Source organism: Falco punctatus, assembly GCF_963210335.1.
Source record: "Falco punctatus genome assembly, chromosome: 6".
NCBI classification, from domain to species: Eukaryota; Metazoa; Chordata; class Aves; order Falconiformes; family Falconidae; genus Falco; species Falco punctatus.
Window position 1 is genome coordinate 37,850,187 of NC_137585.1, and position 16,695 is coordinate 37,866,881.

At 45.0% G+C, this 16,695-nt stretch overlaps 1 protein-coding gene and 1 long non-coding RNA gene across 2 annotated transcripts in view; one reads left to right on the forward strand and one right to left on the reverse strand.

The window, feature by feature from the left end:
- GRIN2B (glutamate ionotropic receptor NMDA type subunit 2B) overlaps window positions 1-16,695 on the forward strand; it is a 262,368-nt gene that overhangs the window by 25,723 nt on the left and 219,950 nt on the right. The gene's annotated exons all lie outside the window — the stretch shown is intronic.
- On the reverse strand, window positions 576-15,941 carry LOC308066232. The gene is made up of 2 exons (XR_013929083.1): window positions 6,141-15,941; window positions 576-6,108 (listed from the first exon to the last, which is right to left on the reverse strand). It is a non-coding gene; the product is annotated as an uncharacterized lncRNA (long non-coding RNA).

Here is a 16,695-nt window from a genome sequence, read left to right on the forward strand (position 1 = left end):
TTCTGCTTCAGCTAAGTGCATCATAACAAACTAAAAGGACCGTTTCTCCAACCACAAAGGGGGCTCCACCATCCCTCTGACTTATCCACCTTGCTTGTCTGTTCATCTGAAGACAGGAGAGGAGGTTCCTGGCAGGTATGGACTGGTGCTTTCTCTGGCAAAATTAATGACATGGTGTTAACTGCCTGGGAACCAGGAGACTGACTCAGTTGGGTTAAGTGTCAAAGCTACCCTCCACGTTGGAAAAAAAAAATATCCAAATGATCCCACCCTTTATAGTTCAAGAGCTCGTGGCTTCCCTAAGCCACAAACCACCAGCTCTCAGCTAGGATTGTGCATCGGCATGTGAACTGGTGTGTGTAAAAGTCGACCAAGTGCACAGTGGTGATCTGTGCGAATTAGGCAGCATACCTCCATGTGCCTGAGGTCAACTGCAGAGAAAAAAATATCTCTATGCGCTTAGAAAAAAATGAGTGGCACTAGGCAGTGTGCAAACCATGCTACGATCAAATCAATTCAAACCATGGCTAATTTGGACCTCTTGAGGCAAGGCTGCTTTTTGTTTAGTGTTCTCCTAGAAGCAGGAGAGAATGCTGGCTCTGGGCAGGAGGAGGGACTGGCTTATCTTTCTTGAATTTTTACACACACAGTGAATATGCTTAATGTGAAGGGAACAAACATTGTTTTTTCTGTACTCAGGGCCATTAAAAAAGGGGAGAGGGAAAGGGTACAGGTTCTGAGACTGTCAGCTGATACTTGCTAATACAGAGGGTATTTGCAGACTGTGAAGTGTGCTGGGTGGCTCTCTTCCCTTTCTAACTCAATCAAAGACCATGTTTCAGGGCCACCTATGGATTGATCAAGCATCTGGGGAAAAAGAGAAATTACAAACGAGAGTCTGGCTACTGGCTCAAAGTGAAAGGGATACAAAGCTGAGACCTCTGCAGCACTGACTCCCTATACCTCTAACCCCATCCACAAGGAAGGTTCAAAACTAAAGAGAGTCACTGAAAGTGGCTTCAGGTAAAATGCTAGGTAGGCATCTCTGAGTACTGAAGATGTTTCTGTATTCCCAGAGAACACAGTGTGTCAATAATATTGGTGTGCATGGTTGTGCTGAAACATTTCTAGGGAACAAATACTTCTAGGGGAAAACCAGGAATTTGGTCTTCATGGTCTGTTTGGTGGCTTGTCTCTGCTAATTGCTCATCCACCAAAACAGGTGTGGGGCCAGCAGTTTACCTGACTTGGCTAATCCTTGAGACTTTATTCTGTCACTCCCCTTCTCACCTCTGGCATGGGAGGCATGTAGGAGCACATGTCCAGTTAACTCTTCATGTGCCAGACTCGTAAATTACTTCTCAAGAAAGCAGTCAGCCTGCACTACTTGCCTGTGTGTAGCTATCTAGTTGTGAAATGGGAACAGTTTTTGCTTACTACATTCCTGGTCTGGATTTGAACCACTGATCAAAAAAAAAAATCACTCCAGCTATCACCATCACCATCACTCTGCTGTCCAGCCCATGTGTGAGCTCCGTCTGCAATCCTCTTTTGTTCAAAACAGTGAAATGAAATATCTAACACCTATTTACAGTGATTAAGCCCTGCTTAGATAACTGCATTCTGTTTGGGGGCTGCACTTCTAAAAGAGGGAAGGACTGAGGACAGTGTGGGGGAGTGAACAAAGACAATGATCACAGATCAGAGAAAACAAGACCTGCAAAGAAAGGTTGGGAGAGCCAGGCAAGCTCAGTCTGGAGAAAAGACAACTGTGGGTGGATACCTAACTGTCTGCAAATACATAAAAGACTGTTACAGAAAGAGGACAGGGGCCAATTATCCTCATTAGTCACCAAGGACAGATCAGGAAATAAATTAGTTTAAGATGAAGCAGAAAGAATACAGATTAAACATCAAATTAAATGTTTACTGCAATAATGGTTTAGTGACAGTAGAAGATACTGATAAACGTGGCAGAACGGCTGTGACTGAAGATATTTAAAGCTAGATGTAGGTGCTGAACTTTCAGTATTGTGTATCTAATAAAATCTGTCTCCAGTAATCATGATATTTGCATGCCTAACCAAACAACTTTGGAAGAAAGATAACGAGATTGATCTGCTGTGTGTGCAGGAGGGAGGCACTGACTGTCCCACTGGAGGAAACCCTCCCCGCCACCCAATGTGCTCCAAATCTCATGTGGTACCTGTAAGAGTCAACATGATGGTGTTGACTGGTGGCACAGCTTAGGTGTATGGGGAACTCCCCAAAGATGTCTGGTTTTCAAAACCTCTGGTATGTTGTGACAGCACATCCTGTCCTGGGGGACGGCTAGAGCCTCACTACAGAAATTTGTGCAGAAGAGACTTACAAACCTGTCCCATGCAAATGATGATTTAACATTTGCAGGCCCAGTTCTGGAATCCTGGGATGTTGGGCTGTTCTATGCCCCTGTCATTAAGAAGCGTCACCCATCTGTAGCCACTGCTTTCAAGGTTTTGCACTATCACAGCATCTGAATAGCTAGTGTGCCAAAACCTGATACTGCAAGGGGATCAGATGTGTATTGTCACATACTGAATGATGTGAAAATAGCACCTTGCTATTTCATGATGTCATTCTTTTGTCTTGCAAGACGAGCTACAGTTTAAAGGTGCCTTCTGTTTGCTCACCTTTGTTGCTTCGGGAAGATAAAATGGGGTTTGAGGAACCATGAGCATTGTGGTTTCTGAGAATCATCTCGCTTCGCTAGCCAGCCTTCACAGCTGCACCTCTCTGTGCTCTTGAGTTGGAGGAGCTTCTTCTGCACTGTTAGGGTTTGGGTGAGCTGCTCTCTTAATGGGTTCAGAGACTCTGACCCTACCAGTTAGGTATTGACTCTTACTCTGAGTCTGTAGAGATACCCCTGCTGGTGTCTGAGGGGGCTGAAAGTGCCATTGTGAGACTGTGAGTTCGGCCAGCATGGGGAATGTGCTGTGTGGCCTAAAACCTATGCCAGTTTATATCCTCTTGTGCAGCAGCAGAAGTGGGGACTGTGGTACAACCTTGCTGGTGGATTACACTATTTTTTAGCAGAGCAACAAGCATGTAATCCTGACCACTGGTGGTTTTTGTAAGAGTCAGGAAATTTCTATACAGATGTCCAGACAAACTCAAATTCAAATGGAGGAAATGACGTGATAATCTCTCTTTCATATTAAACTTGGATTTAACATTTTTATTTAACTTCTTTTCCTAATCTCTTAGGGTTGCCACATACTGTTGAGGAGCTAATATACACAACTCTTTCATGTGGATGTGGTTTCTAGCGTGTATGATCTCTGAAGAATTTGGGGGATTTTGCAAAAGGAAACAAATGTAAAACTTATTAAGTTCACTATTTCAAAACAGACGGGGAGGTGAGACGGTTACTAGGAGCCAGCTGAGACAGATAATATTTGGTGTCATGAACCCACTGATAATTTACTAGCACAAATGCCATGTCCTACATCACAGCTGATTGCCTAATGAACAGAAAATTGTTTTCAGGTGATAGGCATAATAGCCTAATGATAGCTGAAGATAGCAGTGGGGGTGCATTGCCTCTGGCTGTGTGCTATGAATGGGACACAGGGGGATACGGGTAGGTGAGAGGTTGTAGTCTGTCATAATGAGGGACTGTGGTTTTCCTCTGTCACAAGGGACTTTTGCTATTCCAGCATCCCCAGCTGGGAATGAGGTCCTGGAGATACACAGCGGGTGTTTGCAATGTGAAAGATGAAGGTCCTAAATGAATACTGTCTTGAAATGAATTGCAGAAGATCTGCTAGAAGCCTAAAACTGGCTCTGATTCCAAGGGCAATTCTAAATCTGCACAGCATCTGGGGGCAGGTGGTTTTGAAGCCTGTGCAGTGAGAAGAATGGCTCCACTGCCGTACGGAAAGGTGTAGGGATGTTGCCAGCTGCTCCAGGAAGAGGATGGCAAAAGGCTCGCTGCTGTGCATCTCTTTGTGCCAGGTAAAATGGGATGTTAATTAATTGCACATGACTGGATTGCTGGGGTATTTCTGTCACGGGACTCTGCTGAGAAATGCATTTGAAGTGCATTGTGGTAGAGGAAGCACACAACGCACTAGCTTGCAGCTACTTGCACGTAGGCATAGGCTTGTGTGGCAAGCGTGCGGGAGAGCTCTGCATATCCCTGCATCCCTCTCTATCCACTTCTATAGTTCTCTGTTATTGCTGGCTGCTGTAGTCAGTGGCCTAAGTATCTCAGGGGAGATTCCCTCATGTCAGACGTGTTTCAGCGGAGGCAAGCTGAAACATCAGCAGCTGACAATCCCCAAGGGAGAATCTAATGAAAACGACAGAATGACATAATCTGTTCTCACAGTCTTTCCTCTACAGCTCTCCACGTTTTTGATGCAACTTGAAATCACCCTCTAATTTATTACTGAAAAGGTGAATATTATATATAATTAAAATTGTAAAGATAGTGCCCTGAAATGTTGAAAGTCAAAATATAAAAGCAGCTTGGATGTGGTCTGAGGTACCACATATTTGAGTATTCTGGGAGGAAGCTTTTAAGACTCCATCTGGTAGTAACAAAGTAAATGCCACAAAAGCATAAATGGAATCTCAGAAAAGACATTGCAATTGTTTCATTACGTGATGGGGGGCCTGTGCTCTAAACAGGAGGGGATAAAAACTAAGTAGATTAGAAAAACAGGATAGCTGTGGGATGGCTGCCTTGAAAGATACAGTGACTCTTACAGAAAGCTCACTTTGAATTCCTGGTTTGAAAGTTTGCAAACTTTCAAGGCAGGGATTCAGAGAGAGCTGTAAAGATGGTGCTTTATCCACTTTTAATTTATACCATTTCAATGGGGAGCAAAGGGGCTAAAAGGCGCTCTGAACTTCAGGGCTCTGAGAACTTTGCAGGAGCTGAATGCCTGTGCCTTGTCACTCTCTGAAGCAGAAGCTGGATACCCACAGCGGGTATCTTACATGAGCAACCCTTTCTGTGCAATGCTGGGGTTTTTCTTTTACTGGAGGGAGTAATAACTTTCAGAAACCAGGAGATACACAGTAGGAGGTGAGTGTTGGTTAATGACATACCTCACCCTAATAGTCTTAAACTTTTTTTTTGTTTGTTTGTTTGGTTTTTTTTGTTAGGACAGTGAGATGAAATAATGTTCCCTGTTCACAGTTTGTTGGAGAGATCCCCAACATCAGCTTTTGACATTAGAGATGGTGATCAAGGTTTTTGACAGGGGAGGTTTGTAACGGAGGGTTTACTCCCCCCGCCCCCCCCATGTCATAGATTTTGCTAGTTCTGCACTGAAATTAATTAGAACATTTGACGTGTTTTCATGAAAAAGCAGAAGAGAATAGCCCAGAATAGCTAGCAGCCTGGTAAGCAGAAAAGTAACTGGGTTTTGGGTAATGCATTTCTATTCTGTATACTTTGGAGTGAGGACTTGTCCCCAGAGTTGTCCTAGCCAACAAGAGGGCCCAGACTACTGGGTCTCTGCAGTAATGCTTTCTCAGTTGGAGCTTTTCCAGTTGGAGCTGTTCTAATTTATATAAATGCCTATTCATTGTGCTGGAGAGAGAATACTCTTAACGACTGGGCTGTGGAGGTAGTTTGTTTCTTTGGCCCGATAGATAAGTAATTACTTATCCAAAGGGAAATGACTTCAGCAGGAAAGAAACAGAGAAGTAGGCTCCATAGCCCAGAGACTGTGGAGTCCTCTGAGATACAGGAGACTGGACCTAATCCTCCCTCCAAATCAGGCAGTGTAGATTTGTTCTTGTTCTGCTTTGGATGCATTTGTGTTTCCCAGTGACAACAAAATGTTTCATTTAGCATCCAGCTCCAGTGCTGACTCCAGGTGGAAGAAAAAGTGACAGGAGGAGGTGAATTCCCAGGGAACAAAGACCTGATCCTCACGCAAATGCTCTTGAACAAAGGATGAGGGATGAGAACCTCAGAGGCTCTGAGACAGGAAACCAGAGTTACTGCTTCAATGAAAATTTTTATAATTTTTTATAATGTGCAGGTAGCTCTTTAAAGTTGTCTCAAGATCTTTAAAATACTTGGGATTTTCATTCCTGCAGTTTGTATCCCTTTGTATATCCCCCCTCATTATTTATTTTACATTTGCTTTTAGAAGCTTGGTGAGACGTTTGATGTTTAAATGGAGAGGGGAGTTTTTCCAGAATATAACACTAGCTGTGGGAGACTTCTTTCCAGAGGATCTCCAGGGAGTCAGTAGAGAAAGCGGGGGTCCTTTGAAGGGCAGTGTAGAGCAGGAGCCCAGTGGATATGCTCCAGCTTGCCCTTTGGAGGAGCTAATCACTATTGACTACAAAAGCAGGCTACATAGGTGAGTTTCCTAAGAACTTTTTAAGTTCTTTTTTTGTTCTGTGTGTATGCATGTTAAGGGTGTACAGGGTTGGGGACTGGAAAAGACAGGAGTTGTATTAAATTATCCCTCTTCATCACCCAGTTTGGAAAACAGTCACGATCCAGGAGGAATCTGACGTTTTCTAATCCCTGATCCTCTGTCTTGTATTTTTCCATTGCAAGAAAACTGGCTACCTGATAGCCCACCTCTTTTTGAACGTGAAGGCCTGGAGATCCCTCAGTCTGGGTCCGATGTAAGCAGTTCCCAAACATGATTTGAATTTGCAAGAAACAGCAGTGTCTGTATAGCTCAGCCCAGCCATGATCTCTGGACTTCTCAGGTCTTTTTTTCAGGCTAGAGTGGCAAGCTGGCACATGAGGTCCCTTGACTTGACCACGTATCGTAGGACTGGTCCTTGGCACCTCACAGAGTAGTGCCTCTCAGGATGCGGCAGGAAGGCTAAGGAGAGATGTGTAGGGCTTTCTTGTTCTATAACCACTGTGTCCCAGGAGGAAGCTGGTGTAAGAATGACATTTAATTATATGTCTTTGTACATCTTTGCCTGCATGCATTTAGAAGTGTTGCCTGTCTCCACCAAGGTAGATTTTTCATAAGAAAATATTGCTAGCATGATGAAGCATAAAAATCAAACAAACCAGAAAATTAGAGAGAAGGCTTGCCCTGGCAGTCTAACTGTGTTGTTTTAAGTGCTTAGGGTAATACAGAAATTCATGTGTTTTTGACATGACAGTCTCCTGTGATACTGTGGTTTGGCAACTGTGGCAGCACAAATTGTGATGTGTACCTACACACGGGTTCAGCTGCAGCCCAGAGCCTGGATCCAGTGTCCCTTTGAAGTCAGGTAGAATCTTGGCATTGGTTGTGGTGAGGATTGGATCGAGGGGGTCTGCTCTGTGGTACAAGATGCAAGGGCTTGCAATATTTCGTTGAATCAACTTCATTTCAAAGCATTATTGTTTATAAATTTGTTCACTTTTGTCATCTGAGAAACATCTTAAAGAGCTATTGGGGTACTGCCTAGGCTGCTGTTTGATGACTGCAATGAATGCTGCATAAATCCTTGATGTTACCTGCATCCAATGGGTGTTACTTTTTGTCTTCGTATCTGAATATTTCCTTGGTTTTGAAGTATTAAATTACATGATTTTAAGGATACCAACAGATTCATCAAAATTTCTTTTGCTGTATAAATTTTCACGTGTTTTCTTGATCACCTAAGATACTGCTTTTCCTGCAGTATAAAACAGAAATAAGTATAGAATCTGGTTGACATTCAGTTTTGGGATCAGATTAAGTTGTGTCGAGTTTCCTCCCCCAAATCCTCATGGATCATGGACTGTGCCTGGAGGAGAAAAATCAATGACTGTCTGGTAAGGACTGCTTAAAATGGCTGTATTTGGCATAGCTGAAATTTCCATTTGAACAGAATCAGAGTCTTTTAAAGCAAATTAATGGTGTTTTCTCATAATCTGAATGACTTTGAAAGATGGTTTTAAAGTTGCAGGAGAAAACTTGATGGAAAAATTATAGAACTTGGTTTTACTGTCAGAGATCCAGAGGGAGAGGAAAAAACAATGTGTTGAAGACCTAAATTCCCTTTTAAACCCCTAACTTCCCGTATTATAGGATGTCTAAATATTTAGTGAACTTAAAGGAGATGGCAGAAAGACCGTGTTTGGTCCAGTGCTCCTCCTGGATATGTCAAATCTGCATGTTCTTTAAGTGAAGCCTGGGTGTTTAGGGAATTTCATATGCAAAAGGCTCAGCTTGAACCTTGGCTTTACTGAAACGCCACACTTATTACACCAGCTAAAGAAATATAGAACTTGGATGAAAGCATCCAGAGATAGTCTGTTCAATGGAAGATCAGCATAGCAATGTAAAGAGAAGGCAAGTTTCACTTGGAAGCAGTGGGTTAAGCTGTGCCTCTTAATATAACTGGAAATGGAACATTACACATTCATACCAGTAAATAGAAGAACATACTGGGGAACAGCCATACAACCTTGAGCAGCATTTGCAGCGCACTGAATGGATGGAGTTCCTTGGTGCAAAGCTGGAGGGCTTGGAGAAGATGTAATTAAGAATTGTCTCATTGCTTGCTAGAGCAAGATGGTAAGAGCCACACTAAGGTTTTTCTTGGCTATAGTCAGCTCTCAGTTGGCTGAAGCCAAGCTGACGACCTCCATCCTGCCTGAGCTGGTTTAGTATATGCTGATCAGCATTTGGCAGAAAGTGGCCATCCTTGGTCTGTGCCAGGAGATACAGTCAGGTGGCTTGGCTGGAGTTCCATTCCTGTAGATGTATGCATAGGTCTGGTCTTTCTTTTCAGGCTAAAAGCATCCCAAGATCTTGTAGACCAGGCCCCTGCAAGGGGGACCCATGGGCTTCAAGTAAGTGCAAAGTGTAGAGGTGGGAGAGGTGTATGTGTACATCTGTGCCATCCCATGTTTTCTGAACCCAAAGGATGGGTACTCTGTAGTTCTGTACTTCTATTCAGTCCTCTTTTTTTTTTTTTTTTTTTTTTCTTTCCCCTCTGCTCAAACTGATGCTGTTACTTGTAGCAAGGATCTTTGTGGTGGCGCTAATGACTGTCATAAATCCAGCCAATTCACACACACTGTGGCTTTTCAAGTGACTTGAGTTGTGCTAAGCCTCTTCCCTCACTTCTTTCTGGAAAGTTAAGCAGAAGACCTTCTTTTGCTGCTAGTGAGGAGGAAGTGGGCTGACATGGGTCATGAAAATAGGTGGTGGCAGGAGGGCAGATTTATATACCTTATTGGACTTTCACTGGCAGTAAATTGCATTCTGGTCCTGGGAAGGCCTGGACCATGAAAGACTAAGAGAGCTGACTCGTAAATTTATCCACACTAGCAGTACATGTGCATGGGAGAGGGTAGGGGGGAATAACTGGTGCTTTATTTTCCCCTGTTTTCTGGGGAGAGGGAAACTGATGCTACAGCCTGCTCAGTGTGGTTAGATGTGCCCCCTGCCCCACCCTTTCCTCTGGGGACCAGAGCAGAGGGGGACCAGGCATAGCGAGAGGCACAGTGGCAAGGACCACTGGCCTGTTTGATTTAGATGCTGCTAGGCTGTAGCTGCCTTGTGGCTAGTGGAAGGAGGACTGGGCTGAGCAGCATCTCCCCCACAGAGCTGAAGAACAGCAGAGGCAATGCATCAACGCTGCCCGGTGCTAGGTCTTCATCCACCACTGACCCTATGGCATGTCACGTTCCCCTTGCTCCTCCATCCTCTTCTGTTCTCCAGGCTGGACAAGCCCAACTGGACTTTGATGCCATGACCCCCAGCTCAGGGTCAGGGTAGCTCTGCAGGTGATGGGTGTGGTTGGGGGGGTGGGGGGCAAAGCCATCCTGTTTTAGTGCCTTTAGACTAGTTTGGGAGCTGTTGGAGGTGCTGGTGTCTGTAGGGGAGCTGGTGGGGGGCAGGGGAAGAGTTTTGGAGGAGATTTCAGAGGGACAAGATTTGGAGGAGGGGGAAGGGTTTCTTCTACATCCTAACAAAATCTTTGCACCCAGGTCCTGCTTCTGTAACTACCCAGTGCTCAGGAAGTGTCTGGGGTGCACCTCTGTGATGTCTCACAGAAAGGTTTTGAAGAAGCCTCCCCTGCCTTTGGGATGGAGGAGGAGGAGCGGAGCCTTTGACACCGTGGTTTGAAAGAAGCTAGTGTCCAGGCTATTAGGAAAGCCATGCCCACTTTGAGGGTGTGTATGGAGAAAGGCCGAGTACAGAAATGTACCCCAGTAGTGGTACATTCGGGTGAAGCTTAATTGGCACCTGCCCAGTGCTCCCAGTTCTCACAGGGCCTTGCACCGGTCTCCAGGGGCCACTGCTGCTTCTGGGAGCAGCAGGACCTGATGCAAAGCTGTCACACAGTGGCACAACATTGGTATGCCACCAAAGCTGAACTGCAGCATTTGAAAACCCTTTGTCAGTTTTCAGTAAGGGACCGATGCTGAGGACAGGCATGTGAAAAATCCGTATTGTTTTGTGAATTTATGTGTGTGCCATGAATTTACGTGTGCGCCTTGACTTTACTCTGATGACAAACCTTGTGCCTTTTGCTTTGTGAGAGTATTTCCATTGGAAATCAAAGAGATTTGAGATATATAGCTAGCTAAGCAGTCATACCTCAGAATAGGATTTGGGGATTAGCAGAGTGGATAATAAATTGAATAGTAGGAGTTAAAATCAGACTGCACTCGGAAAGAAAGCAGAGATGAGAGGTACACCCCTGGAAAGCAGTAATACCAGAAATGACACTGGGGTTACACCGGTTAGCAAATGAGATATGGGCTTGCAATACTACGTGGCAGCAAAGAGGTTGATGTGATTTCTGGATTGCACAAACAGAACTATTGTGTCTTGGAGCAAGGAAATGGTTTTTTACGTGTATCTAGTCACGTTTTCTTCATGTGCCTGGTGTAAGTGTACCTAGGCTATTGAGTTCATTTCTGGAGAACTCTGTGCCCCAAAAATGGCAGCAAATTAGAACAAATTCAGTGGAGCAATAAAAATGATTAAGATGCTGGAGGGATTGATCTAAGAGGGAAGATTAAAGTAACTAATTACATTTAGCTTGGCCAAATGACAATTAAAAGAGAGATGTGATGACTGCCTTAAAGTGTGTGCTTAAGAATGTAAACACCAAGGAGAGAGAAAGAAAACGAGGGACTGTTTAGTGCTGTAGGAGCAGCTGTTGGTTACACGCCCAGTCTGCACTGCTAGGGGAGTTGTGTAGGAGTCTAACCAGAACCAAAGGAGAAGTAGTTATAACCAAACAATGGCAACAAGCTGAAGAAAAGGAAGCACTGAGCAGACAGCATGGTTCTTGCTGTGAAGTGTGGCAGAGGCTAATGTACCTCTTCCACGGAAGCAGTAGTGGTCTCTGAACTGAAGTAGCCTTGGGAGCTTTGCTACAGGGAGTGTCAAAATTCTCCAGGAGAGGAGGGAAAGGATGCAGTGTTTCCACACGAGTCCTCCTGCTCCGATTTGCAGGACCCGTAGATCGTTTCTCCCCCAGCCTCTTGGCTGTGATTGTGTAGTGTTTTTAAAAAGATAGTTAGCAGTCTGGAGGGGGAGCAGGCAAGGGGGTGGGGTAGATGGTAGTAGACACTAAGTCCTGTAAGAAATGCTAAGACCACCAGGCATGTTCAGTCTAGAGGAAAGACAACTGTGGGTGGAAACCTAACTGCTTGCAAATCTGTAAAGGACTGTTACAGAGAACAGGGGCCAGTTATTCCCTTTAGTCACTAAGGGCAGATCTGGAAGAATGTTGGCCCTTAGCTGAAGCTGGGAAAAGTGGGCTCCATATGAAGGAGAAGCCTAAGTGTTGGGTGGCAAGGTGGCTAGGAGGGGGTGGGGGAACTGCCATGGGTATAGACACCCAGGGATGACATTAGAGGCTTGCTTATCGGGAGGTGACACAGGCATCAGGAAACCAGTATTGTTTCAGCAAGATTTTGTATGATTTCATAGCCTTTAAAAGGCTGGGGTGCTTCTAAATGAGCCAGTGCTGTGGTGCTTTTTCCTTGCAGGGTATTTGTTCAGGACATGTTTGTTAATGTTTCTGTTTAATTGTATTTTCTTCTTTGATTATGGAACTGTTTGAATGCTGCCTTTTGCAATGGAGGGACTATGGATGAAATGCACGCTTATAAAAAATGCAATGAAGCACTAGTTCCAGCAGAGTGTGGACTAGCTGGGTTTTTTTTCCCCTTTGGTGTGAATCTTTTTTGAAGTATGAAATAAGCTTAATTAGTAAAAAAAAAAAAAAAAGTCCCTGTGCAGTACTGTATCTCCTTGTTTTGACAGGCACAGGAAAATATCATGAAGCAAGAGTTCTTATCACAGTGTTTGTCATCCAGTTGTACTTTAGAAATTCTGCAAGCTTTTTCATATAAAGTCCTTTTTCAGATGCTAGGGTAATATTCCATACCTGGAAATGTTAATTTCCTGATCTGCTTTTAAGCCTGAGCACATTTCCAAGTGAAATGAAGAGGTGAGAATAAGAAACAGAGCCATGAACTGGTACAGTATCTCAGCTGGTGGCTCCAGTCTCTCTTGGTGAATGGCTCTGTCTACCTTGATGCATCCTAAATTTATTCTTTTGTGATACCTGTTTGGAGGACCATTTGTAAAATAAATGCCTCAGCTTCATTCCCTGCATGACAGTGACTGTATCCTGTATGGTGACACAGCTAGTTCCTGGGCAATTTAAGAGGAAGTTCAAAGAGTGACAGGAGCCCAGGATTAGAGGAACAGGTTCTTGCTGTAAACTCTGAAGAGCATCTTTTAAAGCAAAGGCTGAAGCGCTGCATTGTCCTGGGCTACAGGGAAGATTCATTTTGTGGTACAGATAGTAAGCACGTCAGCAGGGTCTCATCTGACTTTTCAATGCATTGGCTTTTATTCAGCTTATCAACAGCTGTGGCTGATAAAGTCGTTTCCCATCCCTGTCCCAGCAGTTTGTTCCTGCAGCAGTTTGGTGGTCTGGCAAACCCACCTTCATTGCTGGTTGAGGATAGCATGTCAGGCTGTTGACCGGTATGGCTGAAACACAGGCACACATCTCCTTCTGCCTTGCCAGTTATAGGCAGTATCTTCTCAGGAACATGGCAAGCTGGACTTGGACAAATCTTAAACAATAGCAGGGTTTGTCAGAGCCCCATGAATAAGTCACTCAGCACACTTGTTCCATCTGTGAGCTGGGATGATGGACATGCACACCACACAGCTGTATTCAAAACTCACACTTTCTTTTGTGTTTGTGAGGTGCCCTGAGACTTTTTCAGCTGATGATGCCATAGAAAAATACTTACTCTTTACTTGGTCTTGACTTTCAGAGCTCTATCCTTGGCATTCTTCAGTGGTTTGGCACTTACTGAAAGAAATAAAGCAAAAGCATCATACAGAGCAGAAAAGCGCTTCACAAAGCATATTCTGATGAAGTCAGCTCCTCGAACAGCTGCGACAAGGAAGCAGCCAGAAATATAGAAAGAGGGATATGATGGGAGATTTATGCTTGTGAATACCAGTCTATGATGTGTCCTGGAAGATCTATGCCTAGAGAAGATCTCAGTGCTATGCTACTGGTGAAGACCTCATCCCAGACTTCCAAGGCTCTGCAGCCAGTGTTGATTTGCAGATGTCCTTGCATGATATGGGTTTTGGATACAGTAAAATCCCATGTCCTCTGTGAAACAAGTATGGGGCATGTTACTTTTCACTACATTTCTGTCATTACTATTCACTTATGCATTTATTTATCTATTTATTTCTTAATTTTTGGAAAGCAGCTGCTGGGCTCATGCAGTTTGTGACTTGTCAGTGACAGTGCAGTGAGTCAACCACATGCCCTGGGCCTGTAGAACCCTTAGGAAGAACTGTACTCCTGTTGCTGGTGTACTGGATGATGGTGAGGAATGTGAGCTGGAGCTCTCTACAGCAGAGCAGAATATTTCTACCTTTAAGTTAGCTCTGAAAAATTTTAAATGCTATGTTATATGTAAATAAATAAATAGGCCCACCGAACACCTTCATTCTAGAAGTGATTAAGAAGAAAGTCTGTTTCTTTACTCAGAGTATCTCTGAGTGCCCAGGTTTGTCTCCAAGTCAGAACAGAGTTGTAGTTTGAAACTGCAAAAGCTTTGCCCAAACGTAATTCTTCTTCTTTGCAAAGCTCCAAGAAGTGGCTCCAAGAAGAAGAGCCAGCTCAGGGCTACCAGGGCTGACATGGACAGCAGCTGCTTTGAAGGTTGTGTGGGTAGGGTCAGCAAAGTGGGAGCCTGCACTAGATGTGCAAACATACACATGTATATGCTCCTGCTAGCAGCTGACTGTCCCCTTGTCCCCTCACTGCACTGCGGTACTGGCTAATGAGGTTTCCTGCCCCAAAGGGCTGCATACCTGTATGCACCCCACCAGGACCGCTGCACTCTCATATGCTGGCATTAGGAGACACATATATAGGATGTTCTGACCTGCTTCATGCTCAACCCACGGTAGAAACTGATTGCTGGAAGTAGCCTTTGGTCTGCTTGCGGATTGACTTCAGGGATTACATGCAGGGAAGTGTGGGCCAGTAAAGCACCAGCCTCAATGTGCCACAGGTCTGTGTGACCTTACAGTGCCTGAGAGGCACAGATTGCATTGTATGAGATCTTTGCAGCAGTGTGTTGTGATTTCTGGAAAAGATGCTCAGCATAGCTGCCTTCCACTTGTCTCTAGCTTGCAGTGGGAGCCAAGGTACCTATGCTGGGTCTTTCCTGTAGCTCATTTCTGCTGCTTTTAATATCCATTGATAACTTTTTTCCTGCACAATGCTGCATGTTGGAAAGGGTGATGGCACTTACGGTGAATGACCTGTTGCTCTATAGAAGCCCAAGATCCAAACACTGAGGTTTTAATGGCTCCCTGCCAATCAGATTAAATATTTAGCAGCAGTAGGTTCTGGGCATCACATCCCTGACAGTGTATTTCATGCATCATTTGCTGTAAACGTTGGTAGATTTTAGCTACTGCTTGCAAAGTAACTCCCTCTTTGCTCTCTCTCCCATCCTTATCTCCTCTTTTCACCATCTCTCTCACTTTCCACGTTCATTCTTGTTCTCACTTTCTCTGCCTTGCTGTTTCCTTTGCCTTAGCTTGCCCCTCTTTCTCTGATCATTGTTAACTGGTGTGTGGTTGTGTACATTGCACCTGGAATGGATGTCAGCCTGTGATGGAGGAGTGGAGGCACTGACTGCGTCTAACCAAGCATTCCTGTCTCCTCAGAAAAGCGCATACAACTAGAGGAGGGTGCAGGCTAATGACCTTTTTGGGGAGTGGGTACACCTTAACTCAGGGAAGCACCCTGAGACCAAGGAAGGGGAAAGCACCTGTATTGTCCCTTTCTTTATGATGCAGCTCATCTATCTGCAAGCACTATCTGCTTTGCTCTTGGCACGTGTGTGAGCTGCTTTGTGGCTGCAGCTGAGGCAGCCTTTTTAGTCCCTTTCTGGCTGAAACATTTGTAGGAGAAGAGTGCATGGGCTCAGTCATCCAGCTGGAAGCATGGTCACATCCATCTTCATGGGGTCCCCGTGTCCCACCAATTGTAGACTTGCAGCAGACTTCTGTGACATCTGTGCCCACACAACTAGCTGCCATGCCCAGTGCTGCGATAAGGCCAATGAAAGGCAAAAATCCAATGAAGGCTGGGGGGAAAAAACCCAAAGGGGGTACCTCTAGGCAAGGTTGCAGTATGGGACGATATTTTCTGTACTGGCAGAAGGTTGTCTCTTGGGACACATCAAGCAGTGCAGAAAAGGCAAGGACCTTCCTCTACTTCCTTCAGTGTCCTGGACAACAGCAGGTTTCACTTGTATGAAGTACAGTTGTCTGGTGGTCATCTGAGTTTTCAGGCATAATGTCTAAGCAGATGGCCCTTTAGAGTAGGGGTCCTCAAACTTTTTAAACAGGGGGCCGGCGCATGGATGAAGTGACAGGCTACATCTGCGGCTGCTTGGTTTCCCCCCCCCAACCCCTGGCGGGGAGGAGGGGGCGGGGGGTTCTGTAAATATGGGGGGCCAGATTGAGGACCCTGGGGGGGCTGTATCTGGCCCGTGGGCCGTAGTTTGAGGACCCCTGCTTTAGAGGGACTGTGTGAAACAAGGATGAGCACTGACGCTAGTGGTGGTTCTGGCTGATACTGTGTTGGGGCAGGTAAAGTCTCCTGGGATGGTGAGCTCTGTAGGCAGACTAGTGCACTATGTTTTATGCTGCAGAGTCCTCTCTAGAAATTACTTTTCTTCTTTCACCCATTTCTTGCAGTGTTTTGATGCTGCTCATTATAATCTGTGGTCAGATGGTTTTTCTCTTCATTACCTTGCTCCCCTAACTGTTTGGTATGTGCATTTTTTCCTCTGCTCTTGCTCCAAATGTGCTGTCTGCTTGAACATGTCGTTGCAGTGCCAGAGGAAGCCTGTGGTTCTCATTGCCTCCATGTTTGCCCTGTGTGATTGCTACTCCGCATTCCTGTCACCTTGCATCTGGTACTCAGCCCCAACTGCTCCAGCAGCCCTGTACTACCAGGCCAGGAGATGATGATTAGTGCCAGGTTTTCAAGCACCTTTCTCTCGCTGCTGTGACAAGTCCAAAGCCACCCAGTGAACCATCAAACTCTTCATTTCACATTTTTGTTGGCATGGCATATATCCTCTGTTCACACCACTGCTGCTGTTGTGCCGGTGTTGGCATGAGGGTGTGAGGGAGATGGGACTGTCTT